Below are 13,612 nucleotides of genomic sequence, written 5' to 3'. Positions count from 1 at the left end.
TTTGTGAAAGGCAAAAAGGTTCACTGAAGTCAAAGTAGCAACATTTGAGAACAAACTGAATGTTTATGTACTTGCTGTGGCCATCCAGTGTTAAAAGAACCCTAAGTAAAATGACCTGAATTATGATTACAATAATACTGATATTCCAAAACACTCAACCGTGCACTTTTGATGTGATAAAAGACTTTTTTTTTTTTTTCCCCAAAGGAAAGGGAAAAGGGTTTCTTGCATGTTTCTAAGGAACGCCAAGTAAATAATGCTGCTGAAATTAGGAGGTAGTACCAGATGAACCATAAATCATGGGCTTGGTCCAGTTTGATAGTTCCTTGGGAAACTCCATATGTAAATGTATAGGACCAGTGATTCTGAACATGAAGTTTCCTGAATTTAATTGTAAGAAACTAAAGAAAAGGAAATAAACAAAGAAAAAGGAAAGAAGTGGTAAAAATATTCTGTGCCCCCCATTATGAGTACATGGTAAGAGTGGGCATCTCCAGTTGTCAATATGTCACCAAGCACCAACCTAAAGTGACAACTTTTCCTACTACATATCAAAGAAAATTGCGTTAGGGAAGAAATTAATCAGGACATCTTTCATACAATAAAGTTGCAGGGCTTTCTTGAAAACTACTTAAATCAACTGTGATATACAGGTCTACAAAAGAAGGAGAAATCTTACTAGAAAATGCAATTAAGTGTGATAGATATATAGAGATATATGATCAGGGAGATATTTTTGTGTGTGTAGACATACATATATGTGTGTGTGTATATATACACCTATACACTTCTAGATATACAGGTTTTTGTCTTTTCAAAACAAACAAAAAAAAATATCAGCCTCTCTCACAAAAAGGAGATTGATGTTAATAGGAACCAGAAATGTGGTATTTTTTCATGGGTCAAAAAAAAGTTTCCTTTCACAATTAAACATACTTGTTATTTTTTTATTATTTCTTGAAGTTCATGTTCATTTGATGATCATGACAGGTAGGCAAGGGAAGGACGCCCACAGACAGCAATGGTTTTCTCCACTGTTGCATTTTTAAAAATGTGTCAGGGCCGAATTGTTTGAAATTTTGCTCCAGAGGAAAAATACTATCAATGAATTAATCAGCAAGTGAAATGACTTCAACCCCAGGCACTACCTGTCTTTGTAAATTTCTGCCCTGGGTCCATCTTTCCAGCAGGCAGGCAGGAGTCTTATCATATTAATGTTAATGTAAGAAGTGCCTTAGACACTGTTGTTCATGCACCTGTGCATGCAGTTCTGCTTTCTGAGGTCAGCTGCCTGTTCACTGAGGTTGGCTGAGGAGCACAGTCTGAGCACTGTTAGCATTTTGGGAAATACCTTAAATCAGGATGGCAATTAGCACCTGTACAGCAATCCTCTTGTCCCATTTCCTTCTCCTTTTGTGATGGATGCATTTTCTTTAATGCAACAAAAAGCCAACTTTTTTGTATTTCTGCCTTAGTTGCTTTTTGGGGGCTTATCACACCTGTTTATCCCCTTGCTTAGAAGCACTGATGAGCACCACTTCCTAATATGCTCACTGGAGATGTACCAGTAAAACTCTTCTGGAGGTTTCAAAAACCTTTTTCAGAATGTTTACTTCTTGTCATCACCTTATATACAGTTTAAATGAATCCGCCCTTTGGAATTAGCAAAGGATTTTTTTTTTTCTCAATAAACCCCAAAACAATTATTTGTTTCTGCAAAGGATGGCAAACAGAAACATTTCACTGATTTTGACAACTGTGATACACTTACTAGTCAAGACAATCAGGTATTTAAAAAAATAGCCAATATTACGGAAGTAACAAGGATGAAAGAGAGCTCATATTTAAAATGATTTAGTAGGAAGAATGAGATAGGAGTAAGGAACTTCTGTCATTGTTCTGCAACAGAAAGAATTTGAGCACTGATGATGTGCTTATGGGTTTTTTGTTTACTTGTTATGTAGGTGGGTGTAGTTTCAGATTTATCAATGGAAAGCCATAGGAAGACCACTAAATCACAGACTTGATTGCAGTATCTTCCTTGGTCAGCTTTTGGGGAGCTAGCTGGTCTGTGGTGTGAGTAATGCTGAATACATTCGTTAACAAGATAGCTGAGGGGAAGCATCTCGGAGGGCTGCTGCTGATCTGCCACTTCCACCAAGACCTACAGCATTAGCTCCATAGCATTCTTATATTTTACACTTGTACAAAAACCTAGGACCTAGTCTTTCCTATTTACTGTAATACTATTGTGAATGCAAGTGCTTTGCTCTGGGAGGACTGCTGAAAATTTTCATCATAGAAGCAACCTCTGAGATTTGGTTTAATTTATTCTGAGAAACTCTACAGAGTTAGTGAAAAAAATCAGTTATTGTATGCTCTGTAATGTACTGTGTGCTGTGGGAAAAGAGTGAAAAAACTGTACTGTTCAATTGTTCAGCTACAATTGAATCTGTAATTCCTTGAGATAAAGGCTCTGATGTTGTTCTGTACTTTTCTCAGCATACTTCCTCAGTTTTAGTGATTTTATTTCTGCTGAAACAATCTCTGTAGCACCAAAAATCATATTTAGGCTCCTGGACTTGGGTAAGCTTATTTGTGGTAACATTTATCTTGTGGGGTAAAAATAAGCACAAAACTGTAATGTTTAGTTGAGTTACAGGTTGTCAAACCCTTAAAATTTCAGGGCTTCCTTGGCCACTGCCCTCTCTACATGTACTGTATACAGAGCATCCACGTGACCATATAACAGCATGTACTGTATGTGAAGAGTACATCCTTAGCACTGACAGCCTTCAGATGGTACTCCCTCACAATTCATTGCCTGCAGACCTATTCACAGTGCAAGGCTAGGGTGAATGTAATATACTTCTATGATAAGTTTTGATACTCGTACAATTTATTGCAAAAGTTTGGAGTATATACCAACTGAAAAAAAAAGGAACTACTTTGCCCCCCTCAAGTGTTTCGCTCACATTCGTGTTTGATCTGGATGGGGAAGACTTTTTATGAAACTTTTCTTCTTGTCTACCCACAGGACAGGAAATATTTAAAGAGTTAATTCCATATTAATGCAGAGAATTTGTCAGTGTCTTTTATAGTTTTTCTTTCTCTATGTTTACCTTTGTTTATTGTCGTCTGTAGTTATCTATCAGTACACTATTCTTGCTTTGGAGCATCAATTTTCTCCAGGTAAGTACTGAAACCCATACTCACTGAACTTGATTACAATTAAGTATGCACTCAAATTTAAGTATGCAGTGACTGATTTCCTGTATGCAGACAGACCTCTACACATCTGAAGTACTTTCTTCAGTAAGACTTTAAAGCTAGTATAACTCAAAACAAGATTAATGCAACATTAAGGTACTGACAGAATTTAAGTAAATCCCAGGTTTAGTTTGTTATTTTGATGTCTGTGAACTGTGACCTTTCCATTTGCTCCTAAACTTAGAGGGTTTGATATTAATTCAGTAATAAATCATGGTTTATACTTTTTTTACCTTCTTTTGTCCCTGGCAAGACATGCTAAATATGATACCTTACTTCCAATAGATTTACACCTTCATATCCAAACCAAAAGCAACTGAATATAGCTACAGAAACTGACTCACTCATTCCACAGGTGAAGCAGTAAAACTCACTTATATACAATGGGCTGTCAAAAGCACCTAATAAAAGATTGAAAAAGATGACGTTCCTTCTGTAGCATCTCTCTCTAAGGACGATTACATATGCAACTTAAAAAAAAAAAAAAAAGAATAAAAAAGTAACCCAATGTTAGTGTGGTAATTGTGATGCAGATGTCTTTTAAAGTTTAAATGATAAAGGTTTGTTCTTACTTTCTTAAGATTAGTTCTTAATTTCTTAAGCTTAAGGATTTATCACTAGGTAATTTAGCCATTATTATTATTTATCTCACTATTACATATTCATGAGAAAGCAGGGTCGGTATTTTTACGAAGTTGCTTGTAGTAGCATGAGCCTTGCAGTTCTAGGATACTTAGTGCCAGAGTGTGGATATGTATTGGATATGTTGCATTCAATTTTATATCAATATTCAAAATTTTCAGTACACTTATGGATAACAGAGTAGATATCTGTAACCTCTGGTTTGGTCTCAAACAATGGACTGAATGATGGGCAAGCTACTGAGTTTTAATTAGCAAGTACAAAACTGTGTTTTCATCAGTTGTGGTAAATACTGGTTAATAGAGACACATGCATCCTGTATTACGTTAAGCTGCTGCCGTTTTTTTCTTTTGAAATCATTCAGAATTCCAGTCTTACACTGACAAAAGGACAGATAAGTCAAACTCAAATTTTCAGCAGCAGGCATATTGTTTGTTGAATATTCAGTAATACAAGACGCTAATATGCTGGGCCAAAGAGATTATTGCTTCTGCTGCCTTCCTTCCCAGAGCAAGAGGTTACTGCTAAAGGTGACAGAAAAAAGGACATAGGCTTGCTCATTAGCTACTAACATTCACAATCTGGCATATTAGCTTGGACAGAAATTATGGCTGTTGAATTTAATATGCTAGACCATTAGTGTGGTCCAACAGAGATCGGGTCATGTTCAGTTCTGCCCCAGCCCACAGCAGGGTTGGTATGCTTCAGTAACAGCTTTGGCAAAAAAAACAAGGTAAAAATGTCTATAACGACTGCTATTAAATCTAACAAAGCCTGTCTACAGACCTTTTAGACTGTGGGAGCCACTCCAGGTCATTCATGTTAGTACAGTAGACAGTAGCACAAGGTTAACAAGAAGGGAAATTAAATACACCCCAAAGTCATTAAATGCTCACTGATGAGCTATTGTAAAGAAGTAACATAAGACTTTTGAAGTAGGAATGCTGCAGAACATTATCTTATTTTCATCATTCCTATCTGTTACCCTATTTATAGATATATATATATATATGTCCGAGGTTGCTACAGCATGCACAATATAACAATGTGAAGAGGAGTTGTACTTGCTGGCAGTATAACTGAAGCAATATAATTGAAGTGATTCTTTTGTCCTGCTGACTTGTGCTGTATTTGGATTGAGTAATTTAGAAGTGTTGGGTTGTTGAACTGAGTGATCACATCACTGCAATGGTGAAATAACTGCAAGATTATTCACTTTTCTACATCTACATTTGTTAAATGTCTAAATTTTTGGCTTTCATCTGCAAAATCCAGAGTTAAGTACCTACATTAATTGAACAATGCGTAATTAGAACTATGTTGCTCAGAACACACGAAAACTTGCATGATGAACAATGACAGCTGTGTTTAATAACACATAAAGGGTGTATACCTAAAGGGTGTCTCAAGTTCTGGACCTATAGTTTAAAGATGAATTAGGAACACTTAACGTCTGTGGTCAATCCAGAGCTAAGAATCTGTTCCTGCGGATAGAAGCCTATATGTAGTCTTTAAAAATTATGAGCAGTGCTTGTTCTTTTCAAAGTATAGCCACAGGATTCCAGGACCGTAATCTAGAGACCTTTTTGTGATCTTTCTGGCTTACACTGTTGTTTTAATATGACTCCTCTTTAATAGGTCGTGCAGAATAGCCTACAGGTCTTCTTTTGGGAGGTAGGAGACAAGGTTTTTAACTCACAATAAGTTCATATCATTAAAAAAGGTACACAGCATACTTTAACTGTCTATTTCACTGTCATATTCTGCATGTTAAAAGCTTACATAGTACAAAATCAATTTGATAAACATGTAATATAAATTCATAACGGATTAATTAAGCAGAAGCACTTGACATAGTTTGGTGGAGGTAAAAGAGCCTAGCAGGGAAGTACCATTATATGCTTGCCTTCCTTCTCTTTCTCCAAACTTTCCAATCTTCAGACAATTCTGAAGACAGAGTCTTGGGACAGACAGACCTGCGATACAACCTAGTACAACTGCTCATGTGTTATGTCCTTAGGTTTGCCAGTACATTTCTGAAAAGTATTGTCTATCTGTTTTTACTAGCAGACCGACCAGATGAAGAATCTTCAGGAGCTCTGAGAAATGCTACCTGTTTCTCGTACTATGAGCTTGCTATACAGGGAGCTTTGAGATCAAAAAGGGAGAAACTGCTATCTTTTTGGATTACACCATTAAACCTTTATTGTCATATATTTTTAAAATCAACTTAATAAGCCTAAAGTTAAGAATGAGTTACTAGTCAATCAACTGCATTATAGAACTACACCATTTTTCTTTTTCTAAGCACATCGATGCTTACTATCCAAAATAGCATTATCTTCAGAATTGCTCAAGAACATCATCGTGTTCCTATGTTGGTATGGAAAGATTTACAGAAGTAGTGGTGCAGCTATATGCTTAACATTAAAAATACAAGTCATCAAACATAAACAGATGCCACATGTTGCCATATCAACCCATTTAATCTGTTTCCAGTAATCTGCCTTACGGAATCTTAAGGGCAAAGAGGGAGAGAATCTGATTTGGTCACAAACGGGAGTCATTAACCTTGAACACTGGGTCACCGAACTTCTCATGGAGAGCGATGCTACTTAATAACCCATAATCTAACAGATTCTGTCTTGGCGGTATCTGTATGCGATTTCCCCAAACACCAATGAAGCCATGAAGAAAAGTATTGCAAAAAAAAGAGATAAGACAGAAAGATAAAGGAGTCAAATCTTGGATTGCTGATATGCACAGGTTTTACAACTAACACTGGTTCATTTCTAAAACACACCACGACATCTGACTCGCTTGTGATAAATTAAGAATAGATTCAAGAATCAGGTTCATGATTCTGAAATACATTCCGTATTTATTCCAGCTATGCTGGTGAGTGCTAATGAATATATAAAATACCTACTATTGTGGAAAGATAATTTAAACGGTAAGCAGTTATGTTTAACACGAAAAACATGTATACTGAAAAATACATATATATATATGAGGTGATACATATTTATAAACATGTGGAATCAGTTTCTCAGAATGATTTCTTAAAATACTGAATGTGATCTCTAATTCAAAGCTGTACAAGAAGAAACATATTACAGGGAAAGTCACTAATCCCCCCAAATAAAATGCATATTAACATGTTTTATCATACAGGCATCTTTTCTTCAAAGTCAAAACATCTTGACCTTTTAGAGACATCAGAGAAATCTAGGTGAATTGTCATTTAGTTCACAGTTCAAAAATACAAACTGTGTTTGTGCTAGAACCACAGAGTGTATTATTCTGGCAAACTATGTGTGCATTAGGTCATACAGTGATATAGCTTGTTTATACCTGGCTGCAACAGTGTTCTAAATGTAGAGAAATTCAAAGTCCTTGCGTTCGGTATTATTGATTATACACTAACTATTCAGATGCTTCAGTGTCATTAAGAATATATAACTGAAATGACATGGGCAGTAGTATTCTCAGCAGTGTCAGTTAATGGAAGGAAACTCATCTGATCATCTTTTCAGCAGTAGTCTTAGATGTTGAAAAGCTTTTCTTCGTGCGTATGCACAATGACAGTCTGCTCGGAAGAGGACTGGGCTCCAGATATGGGAAGCTGGACCATATGCTTAGTTATTAAATACATTCATAGGACAAACCCTGTCGCTGAAAACATGTGTAGTACAAGATACCATTTCAATTTGAAAATGAATTTAGGGTAAATAGAAGGTTGTATCCCATGCACAGTATCATTATATTATGGTGTTGCTATGGAATCAAAGGAAATTTTATGCAAACTGCTAGACAGTATTTTCTTTCAGAGTACTTGTTGTATGTTGCATTTTTGTTAGGGATGGTAAAATCGTGCTGAATGTGAATGAATCCAAATGGCAGGGATTTGCAACACTTAGGCCAAGCTGACATCACATGGAAATTTAGGGGAGTTGGATGAGAAGAGTTCTGTGTCTTACCTTTAATGTCATGCACCAGATCTAGAATAAGAAGAAAAATTTATTGTGTATAGGTATGTTTTTCCATTAAGGACGTGTATCCTTCTACTTAGAAGAAATAGTTGTGTGAATGAATCCATGCTCACACTTAGCCATATACTGTGTTAAATCTTCTTAAATACTTTTTTTATTCTTTTAACACGTGTATTTTAAGCGTGGATATTTATGTTCTGTGAAAGGTAGACTCATCTAAAAGCTCCCTCAACACGCTTGCCTCAGTGAAATACCACTGGAAGAGATTAAATATCATTTATATTTTAAGTGAAATTTGGTAGCATTTTAAATGTCATACCCCATATTCCCCCTTAAGCTTAGACCTTTTTCTACCCCATTATTCAAGCCAACAACATTCACATTTTTTTTTATTTTCAAATCTTGCATGAAATATAAGTAGGGAACAGCAAGAAGTGTAATCCATTTCCTTCATTCTCTATGCCTGAAAGTACTGTAACAGTGTCTTATGTTTTATACCGATACCTCAAGATTATGAAATACTTCAGTCCTAACTACTTCATCTTAGAAAGCAGCTGTGATGGAATTTGCATGAGAATTACTTTGTCTTTTCACAAGATGGGCCAACCCAGAGATACAAAGACTTTCACCCTCTTAGATATTTTGCTAAAAATATAATGGGATAGCACTTTAAATATGGAAAGCACACAATTGTTTGAAAAGCAAAAATCATTGCCCATCTACCTGAAGAGTCACCGCCCTGGGGTAGGGTGTGTAACTTCAGGGGGGATGCGGGCGGAGGAGCAGCTCCCCCTGTCCCCAAGCGGGGGGGAAACGTCTGCCCGCTTCTTCTCTCACATGCACACACCAATATACAAATATATGCTTACACAGAACATATATATAAATATAGCTTTGAAATAGAGTTGACAGTATCTGCACAGTAAGATGTGAATGAAAAAAAACAGCCATAAACTATGTTCTCACATATTTGAACTTTGGTGTATGTGAAATTTGGTGTATTTGAACTCCTGTGAAAGTCTGACTGCAACGTAATCAATACTATTAAATCTAAGAAGAGGGAGACTGTGAAGTGCAATTGGAATCTGGTAGGAAGGGACAAAAACCAGAGAAAGCAAAATGGCTTAAACTCCCGTGCATTTGGTTAAAGCTCCTTAAATGCTCCCTCAGCTGTCAAAAAGGTCGCCCTACTTTTTGAAAGTATAGAAGTTTACAAAATAACAATAGCTGTTGTCAGCAATGAAATTTCGCTGAGGAGACCAGCTCCAGTGTAGGTAAACCCGCACTGGGGGGGAATCGCGGCCAAAGGGACGTGCAAGGAGCTGTTTTGGGGGGGGGTTGAGTCTTTCGGAGCCCGGGCGGTGGCTAGGCGGCTCTGAGGAGGCGGGCGGGCCGCTGGGCCGGCGGCCGGGGCGGAGCCAAGGGCCGGTGGCGCCTGTTCTGAACGAGCTGTCACCACACCGGCGGTCACTGCCGAGGAGCCCAGCTCACACCCCGCCCTCGGTAACGAGCTGGGTGGGCTGCCGAGTTAGCGTGGGCGGAACCAGCACCACCCACCCGTGATTAGGTGATAAGAACGCTGTGGGAGGGCAGCGGCGGCCCCCAGAGCTCAGGGGGAGCAGGCAGGGAGTGCCCCGGGGCCGCTGGTAGGGCAGGGCTGAGGCTCTGCCAGGGCACAAGGGACGTTGGATCTCTGCAAGCTATTGTCCAGTGCCGGAGAGAGGGGAGGGGAGGAACAGCACTGCAGGGACGTGAGAGTATAGTGTGTGGGGAACAGCACCCAGGGACTGGTTCGCTCCCGGCCAGAGAGAAGACCATGGTCACAACACCGCAGAGTGATGAGGAATGTGGGAGCCCAGAGAGAGGTCCCGCACAGACAGGCGAGAGTGCCTGAGCCTGGCGCCTGAACCAGAGGGAGTCAGAGACACCGTTTGTGTGCGGTGTGATCAAGTAAACGATCTGCTCAGGCAGGTGGTTGAACTGAGGGAGGAGGTAGAAAGGTTGAGAATGATCAAAGATTGTGAAAACGAGATGGTCTGGTGGAGCCACGCTCTGAGGCAAAGGCAGGAGGTAGAGGCTCTACAAGAAATACATGACTCCCTCCCCTCCTCACCAGGCAGAAGGAGGGGATGTGGGGGACAGGGGGGAATGGAGTCAGGTCCTTCCTCGGAAAGGCAAGCAAAAACCTTCTTGGCCCCCCTCACCTTCCCAGTTGTCATTATACAACGGGTATGAGGCTTTGGAACCAGATGGCCAGCCAAATGAAGATGGAAGCGAGGACCCATCTGGTGAGTCACCCACAGCTTGTCCCTCAGCCCCACGACTTGCGAGTTCTTCAAGTAAGAAGGAAAGGAGGGTAATTGTAGTGGGTGACTCTGTTCTGAGGGGTATGGAGGGGTATGTCGACCAGATCCGTACCATAGAGAGGTCTGCTGCCTCCCTGGGGCTCCGGTTAGAGATATTAAAAGGAAGGTCACTGCTCTGGTGCAGCCCTCTGATTACTACCCCTTGTTGGTTGTCCAGGCAGGTAACGATGAGGTGGTAGAGAGAAGTCTTAAGTCACTCAGAAAGGACTTCAGGGCGCTGGGGTGGCTCATTGAAGGCTTGGGAGCTCAGGTTGTGTTTTCATCAATCCCGCAAGTGGAAGGGAAAACCACTGAAAGAGGGTGGAAAACATACCTGATTAACATGGGGCTCAGAGACTGGGTTAATGGTTGGACTGGATGATCTTCAAGGTCTTTTCCAACCTAGACAATTTTGTGATTCTGTGAAATAACTGTTCATTTTGACTTAAAGAACACTTAATAAACTTAAATTTCAGTATTAGTGTATTATATAGCTTAATAGAGATGTTTAAATCATTCCGTAAGACACGTACGTTACCAAGGCTGGATTTTTACTATCTGTGAGTTGAATAATGGTACTTTTTTATTGTTTGTATCTAACGATATACAATAAAATCCTCTTTTTAAATCTAGTTGAATTCTAAGTTACTGAAAAAAATAAAGTAAAAATCTAGCTATTTTAATGTTTGGCATGCATAGAGGCATTACAGGAATGCTTTCTGTTGCTATTCAGCTAAAGAACACCAGAGAATTGTTACCTCTGTAATGCAGTTCGAACAAGGACAGACTAACCAGCTATCAAACAACCAAAACTTTTGAGTGCATTTCAGAAATAGTTTGCGAATATGGTAGTGTTTCAGGGCATCCTCTTTTATCATGATGAGGCTTGACCATATCTCGGTTGTCTATCGCTTAGCCTTGTTAACAGCCAGAAAGTAGGTCTCTAGCTTCACTCCTCTCTTGATAGAAATACCTTTAGAATATGTTGTGTTTAAGAATGTTTTTAAGATTGTACATAGTTAGTTTGGGGTTTTTTAAATCGTTTTAAATGGTAAAGAACTTCTAATATTTCTTTTATAAGAGTAGCAGGGAATCTTTATTTTCTGGTCTAGCAGAAAAAGAATTTGATGTGATATACTTTATAGTTGGCAGCAGTGGTGAAAGTAAAACAGTTTAGAGAAAGTGCCTAAATTCATAGCAGGTTTATGTGGCTGAAGCCCAGTTTTAGTCAGTTTGTACTACATATAACATTTGTGAAGAGTCTCGGTGTTTGTGCAGACTATCACTGTTGCATTTCCTAAAAATCCATCAACTAATTAATTCAAACGGTACCACTCTCACTTATTCTTATCGGAAATAATAAGACTTTTGGAGTCTAGTGCTGTGGTTGTGCCATCCCATTCTTTGAGGTGAAACTGGTAGCACCTGTTTGATGCTATCAGCTAGGTTTGGTTGATTGAAACATTGATATTAACTGTTCACATTGAAATTTTATATGTTGGGCATCCACCTTAGAGGCCTGTTTACCTTTGTTTTCACTTGAAAATTGCAACTATGAAACACGAAAAAGTATAGGAGAAATACTGGTTTGCCTCTAGTAAAATTTGTCACCATCATTTTAGGAAGTACTCTTATTTCATATGCTTTAGAATAGTAAACTGAAAGTTAGAGAGGTTGGCTTTTGTTACAGTGCATCAAAGGATGTGACTTTGTCAAATGTTAGGCCTTTTTGAGTATTTGGGGTTTGTGCATATTTTCTGAAGTTGTGGTACAGCTCTGCACCTGAAATCCTAAAATATGTTGCTAAAATGAGTACATTGCAGCCCAGGAATGTACAGAACATTCATTTCACCTGTAGCTCTGAGTTAATACAGACTGGCTGCATCTCAGTCTGAGAGCTGGATCTCAGAGCTCCCTTGGTTTCATTAAGTGTCTTCCTTGCTTTACACCAGCAAATTTGGTGGAAGAAGGTAGTCCATACGTATACAGATGGGATTGTGTGTGATATACGTATACTGATTATGGGGCCAGTACAATGGTGTGGGAACAGTTCACTACTAAAACAGTGAGACTGAGGGGAAGAAAGGGAATTTTGTCAAAAGAAAGTTGAAAAGCCAAGGCTGGGATAGGTTGTGCCTGAGTAAGGCAAAATGGAGTTCCACAGAAGTTAATTTAACTTTTTTTTCCTCTTAGTAGAGCAGTATACTCCAGGCATTCATGGATGCAGGAATTTACAGATATTTCTAAAAACTAAAAAAATAAGAAAACCTGTTAAGTCTTCTACATCCTAAAATTTAGGTCTTAATTTTGCAACTAAGTACTTTATGTATACCAGTACATATGAATTATTTTTTTGTGCTATCACTGTATCTGATTCCTTGGCTTAAAAAAAACCAACTCCCATGTTAAATCTCAGTAGATACATATTTGTTTATATATTTTAGAAATATTACTATGTATGTATGTGGTGGAAGAAGAAGCAATACATCAAAATTACTCTGGGAACTAAGCTTTTTTTGTGCTCTGCTTTCTGTTCTGACATTTCCTGTAATTGTTTTTTCCTTTCCAAAGCAATTGAAAGAAGTTGGTAAATCTCAGCCACCTGTTTGAATATTTCATAATGGTAAGGGTGAAACTCGGCCTAGCTGTTTCAGCTAGTAACAGACAACTATAAGATTCTGGAAAATCTGCCTTAGATTTTGTACCTGTGACAGCCAATTGAATGAGTTAATTCTGCCCTGTAGGTGTTGGACACTCTTATGTACACAAATCAATTTGTTGTAATACTGCATCAGTAATTAGAAAATACTTGATCGTATACAGTCTTTATAGTACTGTATTTAAAAGGCACAACAATTTTCTGTTCTTTCCAGAAGCTGAGGGAGAATGTTGCAGAGCCCTACAACACCTAAGGAGCTACACAGCTAAATTTTTAACATCCACTTTAGCAAACATGCTCCAATTATTCTGTGAGAAAAATCAGTTTAAATGATAAAATGCAGAAATTGTTTTGGGTTTTTTTCTAGAATTAGGTATACAAATTTCTTCTGATTCATCAGAACAAGAAAAGCCATGAGCTGCACTTTCTGCAGAGAACTTCCCTGAGCAAAGCTGAAAACAGTGGAGTTTGAGGAATAATCCCTGTTGAAATTTCACTGCTGCCAATATGAGGAGATAGATCATTGTCTTGGTTTTCCAATATTAAATCTATGCTGCTGTTTTGTGATGTACGTATTGCCTTGGAAGAAAGGAGATGACTTTTTATTTAAGTAGGTTAATAGGTCCCATGGTTTCCAAAGCTGAATTTGTTTGGGTTTAGGTGGTGAACTTGTAAAGGCTTACTTGTTTCAACAGCGTAACAGG

The 13,612-nt window shown here is 38.4% G+C and overlaps 1 protein-coding gene across 27 annotated transcripts in view; it reads left to right on the top strand.

Moving 5' to 3' along the window:
- Positions 1 to 13,612, top strand: part of RBFOX1 (RNA binding fox-1 homolog 1) — a 919,785-nt gene that overhangs the window by 554,517 nt on the left and 351,656 nt on the right. The window lies entirely within an intron of this gene.

Source organism: Strix uralensis, chromosome 16 (genome assembly GCF_047716275.1).
Source record: "Strix uralensis isolate ZFMK-TIS-50842 chromosome 16, bStrUra1, whole genome shotgun sequence".
In the NCBI taxonomy this organism is placed as follows: domain Eukaryota; kingdom Metazoa; phylum Chordata; class Aves; order Strigiformes; family Strigidae; genus Strix; species Strix uralensis.
Note: the sequence above shows the minus strand (reverse complement) of the source record. Positions and strands in the feature narration are given on the sequence as shown.